Source organism: Notolepis coatsorum (assembly GCF_963971535.1).
Source record: "Notolepis coatsorum genome assembly, chromosome: 2".
Lineage (NCBI taxonomy): Eukaryota > Metazoa > Chordata > Actinopteri > Aulopiformes > Paralepididae > Notolepis > Notolepis coatsorum.
The window spans coordinates 34,988,590-34,995,658 of record NC_140166.1 but is presented as its reverse complement, the minus strand read 5'-3'; the positions used below and the strand labels follow the sequence as shown (position 1 = coordinate 34,995,658).

Below are 7,069 nucleotides of genomic sequence, written 5' to 3'. Positions count from 1 at the left end.
ACATATCCGAGGACTTGACATGGACCACACACATTGACAGTGTTGTGAAGAAGGCACGACAACGCCTCTACTTCCTCAGGCGCCTAAGGAAGTTCCAAGTCAGCCAGAAGATCCTTAAGAACTTCTACTCATGTACAATAGAGAGCATCTTGACCGGCAACATCACCTCCTGGTTTGGGAATAGCACTGCACAAGACCGAAGCAGACTACAAAGAGTGACACGTTCAGCCGAACGCACAATTGGAGGGGGGCTCCCCACCCTCCAGAACATTTACTACAAGCGTTGCAAGGGCAAGGCTAAGAGAATCATTAAAGACTCCAGTCACCCGAACAACTGCCTCTTTGAACTGCTGCGGTCAGGCAAGCGATACCGGAGTCTCAAGGCGAGCACAGAAAGACTCAGAAGAAGCTTCTATCCCCAGGCCATCAGGCTGCTAAACGAACAATGAATGAACACTACACAACAACAACCACCAAACGCACATAGCACACACATCCACACGCACACACTCACTTTAAACAAACACACTGTAGCACCCACTCCACACACTTTATAGCACACACCCACTTTAAACAAACACACTGTAGCACCCACTCCCCACACTTTATATTTATGGATGAAGGATTGCACTACAACTCGTACACCTTACTGTAAATTGTACCTAAAATTGTACCTCATCCCATTTCTGCTTTGCACTAGATAGTACTGTACATTAGTACACTGCATAGTATTGTGTATTGTATATTATATGGTAACTCAGAACATTGTACATATGTCTATACCGAACACTGTGACCTCATTTTTCTTCTTCTAAATTCATGCTATATTATGTTATTATGTTATTTGATACTATCTTGTCTAGCACAGTCTCTGGAGCGTAACAGTAAGAAGCATTTTGTATGAAAGTATTCTGTACTTCTGTATGACAACTATTAAAGAACTTGAACTTGAACTTGAAGTCCAAAGTTGTGTCTTAACCTACACAATGTCAAGAATAGGCCATTGGATTTTCCTAGTGACCTCATGTCTTTACGGCCCTTTGCATAAGGTGCATCACAGCCAACAGGCACAAGAAAATCTAACAATAACATGAATCTAACATATGTGATCCCAGTGTAGTACTTAAAAAGCCCTTTGATCTTTGTTTCTTTTTGGACAACACTTTGTACAGTACAGAATGTCTTTTTCTGAGCATCCTGTTCGAGAGACTGTATTATCTGTTCCTTTTCAAGAAGCTGCCCTCTCAACCAGGTTATCGTCCTCTCCTTCTTCTCCAGCTCTGACTTCAATCTTGCACCTTCCACAGCAGTGCCCAATACTTCTAAAGGGCAAACCCCTGGAAACAGAAATATTACAATTATTGTTAGGGAGTTTCCACATATACATGACATCACAATAATAACATTTTGCTTTTATTCTACAGACAAGAAATCTCAAGAAGAAAACAGACCCGGTTCCACACCAGAGGTGTGGAAATGTATCTGTGCACCAGCCATCTCCAGTGAAGCTTCCAGCGATCTACAAAGATCTGAATACTGCAGACACAAACCTGGTAGCACTGGAAGAACGCACTCGGGCCCAGGCTCTCTCAAATGACTGGTTTGAAGAGCGGAGGTCACGACTGACTGCTTCAAACTTTGCGAAAGCGGTAAACAGAAAATCTGCCCCAACAACAAAATTTCTGGAGAGTGTTTTCCGGTTGACATCCATTTGTGCCCCGGCTTTGGAGTATGGGAAAAGGAATGAGGCAAAGGCGAAGGCCAAATATCTGGAGGTTTATCCCGCCAGACATTTTCACGAGTGTGGTCTTGTTGTCAATTCAGAGTTCGATTTTTTAGGAGCCACACCTGACGGGAAGTTGTGCGACAATGGCGAGAGTGGGATAGTCGAAGTGAAATGTCCTTATAAGGCAAGAAACTGTTTGATATTGGAGGCTTGCGACAACTTCCCAGATTTCTGTTTACACAAAGATGAGGGGGGCAGTATTTCATTGAAGAAGACGCACGACTATTATGTGCAAATACAAGGACAACTTATGGTGACAGGCTGCCAATTCTGTGAATTCATAGTTTTTACGCAGAAAGATATCTTTGTGGAAAGAATATTCCCAGACATACCATTTATGGAAAGATTACTGCACAGACTTGCTGCATTTTTTAAAGATCATGCTTCTCAGTTCCTAAAAGAAAGGTAGACCCTTACATTCTCCTTCAGTCTGAGTAGCTGTGCACGTCTGTGTAGCTGTATAACTGAGCTCCGATTGGTGGTTGATGACATCCAGAGAGGGATTGATGTTCCTGTGAAGTATCAAAATCATAATCAAATAAATGCACTTTAATTAATAAATCCATGTTGTTCATTAATCATAACATTTGGTCTCAGTATTATTTATGTATTGTTTGATTGTAACAAGAACTTGCAGTATCTTTGGTTCACAAATTAATACTAGATATGAACATAGACAATACCGCCTATAAGGACTTTGACAATACCCAGTCTTCAGGACTTACAAGTTAGTATTTTCCTGCAGTAGTTCTTTTTTAGATGGGGGGTTGTCAGGATCAAGCAGGCGTCTTTTCTTTGGCAACGGACGCACCGACTTACATGTGGTCCCATCAGCTTTTATAGGGTCTGGATATTGCACAGTAGGTCCATCCCCACCAACAAAATGCTATAAGGTGAGATAGGCATGACACAGAAGAGAAAGTGGATCACAGATATTGTAAGGCATTCAGGTTACTCATGCTAGCTGATTGAAAACTGTATTAACAGATTGCAGAATGGGTACAATACAGTACAGCTCAATACACACAATAGTTAAGGGGATGCAGACCAGAGAAAGACTTTAGTCTTGTTTACATCAGGGTCCCCCATTTTCAATTCATAATGACATTTATGTGTTATGACATACACAACAGATATATAGCATGACATTTATGACATACAGATACAGTACTGTTACATTTGTGACATCCAAGATATGCAAATATACAGTACTGTTAAAAAGATATCCTAACAGGAAATATATACATACGAGGGGGAGGAAACTGTACATTAGGAGGGGGGGTTTGGACATTTACAGTACACTAACATTTAGCTAACGTTAGTTCGGTTGTTAGAATCAACTGGACAACTTCCAATTCATAATTTTCAAGGGTGTTGACTAAGTAGCTGTAGCTATATGTAGTTTTCCTTCAGCTCATGAACTGATCGGAATGTTTTCGGAGACTCTTTTTGGCGACGTTAGGTTAACGTTAGGTTAACCATGCGTTAGCATTAGCTATGAATAGCTGGCTACCTAACGATCGGCTAGCCATCTATCTATCTATCCATCTATATACAGTATATATAAGATAACAAGTGATGACTTCTGTTTAACTCAAATGTTGAAGCATATATTACTGAAGCATATTTTTCGGGCTTACCGTTGAGCATACAGCCTTGTTCTTGTTGATCTTGTCCACATTCAGCTGTGTATGGGGCCGTCCACAAGCCTTAATCCACTTTAAACATTTTTCCAACTGTGTTTTAGGCTTTGGAAAATTTATAAAACGCGCTCCCTTTAGTCTTTCTGGATATCTCTGGTCATTATTGCACGTTCCCCAAGCACATCTAAGAACCATTTTCTCGACAACAACAATGCAGGACTGGCTGGCTATCTGTGAGACATCATGGCGGCTCTATTTCAAGGGGCGCGGCCTTAAGAAATCGGGCAATCTTATTGGTTATTATTCTCTGTGTGATTGACAGCGGGGAAAGGTCTATTGTCCGTACGTATCGACCGGACATGGTTAGGTGCGTCGCGTCTTGGGGTTGCACTACCGTGTAGGCCGCACCGGTGTCTGCCATCATCTCGACAGATTTGTCATTCACCGCTACGCACACAATAGGCTCCTCCCTTAAAGACGACACTGACAGCTGACACCTCCCCATTGGACTCTCTGGGCCTCTTCAGAGTGGTTCATCTGGCCCTCTTGATGGATTCACCGGGCCATTGTTCTCACTAGGGTATTGACCTCGGGGTGGGCCTTGGCCTCGCCAATTTCCTCTCCTGTTCCCCCCTCGAGGGCCTCCCCCTCTGGCTTGATAGCCATGCTCACATTCCCGTGAAATATGCCCAACCCCCCCTGCACGTCCAGCACTCAACCTGCCGACCTTTGTATCCATTTGCGCCCCCTCTTCTGCCTCCACCTTGTCCTCGTGACTGCCAGGGTGCTCCTCTTGAGTTTTGTTGCTGTTCCGGCGCAGGACCCCCCTGCGTCCCCGACTGAGCCTGTCTCTGTTCATGTGGTTCCCCGTTGGAGCCCGTCTCACCTCTTGGTTGTGGGACCTGGACTAAGGCTTGGAGATATTCCACTATCTTCCCTGCATCGGTTGGCTGTTGATACAGGATCCTTCGGTGTTGGTCCATATCCTTATCCTGTTTGTTTTGCTCCCTTTTCCGATGTAGTTCAACTTGATGGGCCACATTATCGACATAAAAGCTCAGGGCCATACTTGACAGAGACACCACCTCGGCCAGTTTTTGCCTCACCTCCATGGGGAGGCCGTTTTCAATCTTTGCTCTTAGTGTGGCTTCATGCAGGGGGTCAAGTTCTACATCTCGACCAGTTGTATTCTTCCAGGCGGCATAGGCTTGTTGTATGTACAGCCTAGGGTGGGTGTCCGCCCCAGGGTACCAATGTGGATTTGGTCTGGGTGCATCCTAGTCGGATAGGTTTCTCGGAGGGCCAGCCACAGTACTCCCCTGTACCGTGCGAACAGGTCCGCATCATGTGCTCCAGTCCCCACATGGTCTCCCATGGCAGCCTTCTCCAGTATTTTTTTCATGCCTCCTATTCCCATCACGGTTGTCAATATTTTCTTTACATCCCCCATCGCCAGTTCTTGTCCAATCATCAGTTCCTCCAGTTTGGCAATCCACGGATTGGCCCCATTCTGGAGGGGCGGCAATTTCTCAGACACTTGAGTCATGTCGGACCCCTTCCAGGGGTGATATTCCAATTCCTGTCCTCTTACTATTACGGGAGCTATTTTGACGGGGGCATTGATGTGAAGTTGCTGACTTCTCGTCTGTGATCTGGTCTTTATTCTATCCCTCACAGCATCCTCTACCTTCTCGAGGGCCTTTTTCTACTCTGCTTTTTTGTCTCGCAGGGCGTTTCGTTTTTCCTCAATGTTTTCCCGCATCTCGATGATCTCTTTATACTCAGCCGCCCCTCGAACGTCTGTACCGTCGTGGTCCGTCAACCGCACTATTATGTCAGCATGGTCCTTGTCCAATACCACGAGCTCCTGGTCTATCCCCATCAGACCGTCCTTTATCGTTACCATCTTCTCGTCAAGTTCAGCACCCTGTGAGGAGGAGATGTTTAAATCAGATTCCTTACCTCTTAGTGCTGGTTCAGGTTTTCCCTCTTGACGCGCCCACTCTGATTTCGCGAGACCAATCGGGGAACTGTCACTTTTTGCGTACCTGCTGGACTCACGTGGGGGGGGGGCGATCTCTGTGATACTCGCTCTGGCGGTCAGACGAGTCTGGGGTGGGGCCGTGTCTTTCCTTCATCTTTTCCCACGCTTTACGCTTTACCAGCGCGTCATAGTTGCGTTGTCCTTCCCCTTCAGCCAATTGGATCAGCTTGGCTCGCTCTGACAAATATTCAGTATTTTCCTCTTGACGTTGTGAGGACGCATATCCCCTTTCTGAACGAGCCCGGGGTGGACTGTCTTGTGTCCTAGATGTCAGGTGAATTGATGTTCTTGCTTGTCCCGTCTCTACCATCCCCAGATCGTCTGTTAACTGATAAGGGCTGCTCATTTCTAATATAGGTAGTATAGGGTACACTCGTTCCCCATTCCTACTGGCATATGGTGGGGGTGCTAAAGCTCCCTCAATCCTTTCCTGTTGAGCGATAAGATGGGATGCTGGGGTGAGTGAGGCTACCTGAACTGCACTTTGGGCGATGACAGGTGTTGTGTTAAGGGCCAGGGGAGTTATGGTGACCGGGACTACCTCCTCTCCTGGGTTGGCCGCATCATTGACATTTGCAATGCCCTTCCTGTCACTATCTCTCCTCTCGGCCTCCCGTGCATAAGCTTCTATCATACTAGTTTCTTGCAAAAATGTCTTTGCCCTATCCTCTTCTGTCCTGTGGTATTTATATGTACTGATTAGCATTCTTATGACAGCTATTAGCTCCAAATCAAAAGAACCTTCGATAGGCCAACGGTTCACAAGATGTTTCCATCTTTCGTTCCATTTGTTCGATACGTAAGCTGCTTTTTTCAAATAATATTTGTTACCTTTTGTATGGTCGTGTTCGTCGGCAATAATTTGTACTGGACTTTCTTCCATCCAACCAATTAGGGTCGACTTATCTGATTGGGTTGCGGCTTTCATTTTCCTATATGCGCTCTTTTTTCCCATTTTTCTAGAGTTTCCCTTATCCTTTTTGATCTTGTAACAATGGCAACAGGCAGAAAAGTATTTTCTGTAATCCCTATCTAAATGTAGGTGTCTATGCTCTTTGTGACTGACTCCTACTCGGACAACCAATAGTGGCACTGTAGGCCCTTCCTATTCTCTTCTGCCCCTTTTTCCACCTGAAATTCCTATTCTTACCTGATTTGTGGTGTTCCGCGTGTCCAATCGAACTGCTGGAGATCAGAGCACACAATGACAACAGTTCTTGTTAATTTATCAACTGGACTTGTACTTTACTCTGTCTATATAATCAAATTTCTGAGAGGTTCTTTTCATTCACTGTATGAGTATCTTTTTACTTCCTTCATACACTCTTAAACACGAGACATTTGTAATTGATACATGTGTGTGATATCGCCAGTTTCTACTCCCTGCTACACACTGGGTTCCTATTTTTGTCGAATTTCGGCTCTCCACTATTTCCAATTCTGATATCCCTCGGAAAACAAAAACATCTTGATTAGTATCATTACATCCATTCTTTCACATTCTTTCCATTATTCAGTACCAATCCCCCAGGGGACACTCGTCACCCAGACTCGTGTCCCCCAGAGATAATCTAAAGAATGCATCGGACACCGCGC

General features: G+C 44.9%; 1 long non-coding RNA gene across 1 annotated transcript; it reads right to left on the bottom strand.

Annotated features, from left to right (window-relative positions):
* Window positions 1-1,116: 1,116 nt before the first annotated feature.
* On the bottom strand, window positions 1,117-2,628 carry LOC311246402. Its single transcript, XR_014620806.1, has 3 exons — window positions 2,512-2,628; window positions 2,204-2,298; window positions 1,117-1,337 (listed from the first exon to the last, which is right to left on the bottom strand). It is a non-coding gene; the product is annotated as an uncharacterized lncRNA (long non-coding RNA).
* Window positions 2,629-7,069: the final 4,441 nt, after the last annotated feature.